Raw genomic sequence first — 3,343 nt, 5'->3', positions numbered from 1 at the left:
CTTCACCTCCCTCTATTAATACTCTACCTGGCACCTCCTCACCTGGTTGCCACTTACTCATTTAATCACTAGTATTGCCTGTATTTTATTTTTATTTTTTTTACAATCATAATACACAACACAAACACAACACACACACACCACACACACAACACAAATACACAACACACTCGGTTCCCTATGTGTGAATCCTCCCTCCACTCTTTGCTTCTCTAAATATCCTTCAGATATGTACAACAGTTTTCCCAGTGTGATTTTACGATAGAACTTTAGCCACAAATAATGACGGGTTGTAAGCTCTCTCTCTCTCTCTCTGTCAATAGTTGTTTAATTCTCTCTACTTCCTCTTTCATTTAATAATATTTAAGCTATAATTTCTTGATATCATTGCCTACATAAATTCTCACACTTTGTAGCGTTAAAAAGACACTACAGGGAGAATTAAGCTACGAATGACTCGAATTATTGACCCAGTGTAGGTGTAGAGGTAGTGAGAAAGAACTACAAGGGAATAACAATATTTCTCAGGGTGTTGTTCAGCGAGATATAGAGAACTGTGTAGAGATGAGAGATATACACGTATTAGGTCTCTCAGTGTGATGTAGAGAACTATGAAGAGATGAGAGAGACACAAATGATAGGTTTCTCAGAGTATAATGTGTTTATAATGGTGTAAGTTGTGGTCAGGCTGTCAAGGAGAGTGACTTGAACATTATGGATGACTCAGCTGTAATAATGAACCACAGAAGTAACAGATACACTTATAATGCCCACGCTGGCACGGTAAATAACATAGTACTAGTATAGCGAAGCGCGTAATGGTCTCCTGTGCTTTAAATAGATCGTTGTGTTTATTGCCTGAGATACCCACAAGCCTTACAAGTTGAACGTATCGTAAAATTTTTTTTTTTATATTATGCTATATCAGTATTGTCTCTGACCCACTTGCTACCACTTTTTTTTCTTCAGATAATCTAGTCAAAATTTACTATTTCACCCTTAACATCAATATTATTTAATTATATTTACATCCATTCACGGTCAAAGATATATTTTTAAGCATATTTTAACTAACCAGAGTAATGTTACAGATTCACCCCCACCCCACTTGGATTAATAGGTCACGGGGGGCACAGAATAAAACCTTTAAACACTCTGAAAATTTATAGGTACTTCGTCTGGCTAACAAAAGAACGCGACGTGATAAATACATATAATTATCCTACGGTTTCTAAATAAGTCACTACCTGTGAGGAAGGTTTCACTTGATAATATACCAGGGACGGATCTATCGAGCTGGTAAATGCAGTATGTACCAATGGCGGGGAAAAAAAATCAACAACGAAGTATTATCTCGTCGGTGATTGGTTGACTGAGGGAAGGGGTAAGGGATTCAGATGAAGTTGATTGGTGGATTTTGGGTATACGGAGGTGGAGGTGGTGTTAGGAAATATGGTGAAAATACACACAGATTAGTAATAGATTTATAGTGTCTGTGGTGTTTGTTGTCATCAAGTCGTGCGTGTAGTTATTTATTCTTGTTTTTCTGAGTTTTTTTTTCTTCAGGATATAAATGTTTAGTGTTGTTATGTATGTTAAGTGGTAAGTGGTAAGTTATCTGTAAAATGGTATCGTGTTTGTTAAGTGGTAAGATGTTTGTTAAGTGATAAGTTGCCTGTTTAAGTGGTACTACATCTTTGGTAAGGTATTTATTAAGTAGTAAGGTGTTTCTTAAGTGGAATGCTATTTTTTAAGTGGTAGAATATTAAAACTGAATATTATTTACAGTATACATTCCACGCCAACACACTCATAAAGTACAACTTATTTGCAGACGATAGTAATCTCTATGCCAGCAACTCAGACCTCCATTCCTTGATGAGAACTATGAACACTGAATTGATTAAAGTCAGGACCTGGGTAGTACGTAATAAACTGACCTTAAACCCTGAAAAAACCCACTACACGATATTTCGCAGAAGGAAAAACTTACCCTCAGACTTGGACCTCCTGTACCTTGGTAATACAGTCCTCAAACGCGAACAAAATACTAAATTCCTCGGAGTTATTGTTGATGAGAAACTTAACTGGAGAAACCACATACAAGCCATTCACAGTAAGGTCAATAAACAGTGCGGTATCATGTGTCACACTCGACAGTCACTCACTCTCGCAGCAACGAAAGAAATCTATCATGATCTTGTTTACCAACACCTGATACACTGCCACGCACTATGGGGGGGCCTCTAGCTCTTCAAAAACCCAATCCCTGGTTACTGCACAAAAGAGAGTTGTGCGGACAATGACCTACTTGAAAAAAACTGATCACACAAACGAACAATTTGCTAAATTGAAAATGTTAAAATTCGAGGATATTAACACCTACTGCTGTGCCCTCTTTGTTTACAAATCTGTCAATCACTTGTTTGACAACAATTATTTCCAGTTCCGGAATAATCAGAGATACAACTTAAGGCACCAAGAGAGACTAAGACCACCCCCCATGCGCTCCTCTCAGTCCCAGACCTCCATAAAATGTCTTGGTGTGAAGGTGTGGAACAACTTACTCCCATCCATCCCAGCAAAGACTACGCTCCCTTCCTTTAACTCATCTTTAAAAAAATATCTATTGTCTAAGTATTAGTATTAATAGTTTTTTGTAATACCTTCTTCATATACCTGCTTTTACTGTACCACCAAAACCGTTTTATCAGAAATTTTCATGTAATATATAGGTAAAAGGTTAACATTTGCAACGGGTGTATTTGCCAACTAGACATAATCCTGACAGCTCTGTCCTCTTGCTCAACCTTAATACAGCCCATGTTGTACTGCTTCCCTCCCTTATCATATATATATTTTTCAATTTTCACTGTAACTTATGTATATACTTATAATATAAATAAAAAAAAGTAAATAAATAAATAAATAAATTAAATAAATATCGAAGTGATAACCTTGGTAACATCCTGAGGTGTTCTTATTACCTCTATGCTATGTGTACTATTCCAGATGTTACTAAATGTTACATAATACTTCCTTGAGATAAATGTACAGTATATATCAGGTGCCTACAAGAGAGCTCAGGCTCTCAACTGGCTCAGCCATGTTAATATTATGATTTTGTATCGACTCTGTATCTGTGTTCTTCTGGCTAGATAAACTGTTTCAATATCAATATCAATATATCAATAGCTGCTAAACACTTGATGTACCTCCGTGAGAGAGAGAGAGAGAGAGAGAGAGAGAGAGAGAGAGAGAGAGGTACTGGACTGGCTGACTGACTGATACTTGCTTAATATAGTTTTGCATCTCATTATTTTCCCCGTTGAAGATTTAATTT

Source organism: Homarus americanus, unplaced genomic scaffold, assembly GCF_018991925.1.
Source record: "Homarus americanus isolate GMGI-L3 unplaced genomic scaffold, GMGI_Hamer_2.0 scaffold37032, whole genome shotgun sequence".
Classification (NCBI taxonomy): Eukaryota; Metazoa; Arthropoda; class Malacostraca; order Decapoda; family Nephropidae; genus Homarus; species Homarus americanus.
This window is presented reverse-complemented; position numbering follows the sequence as displayed.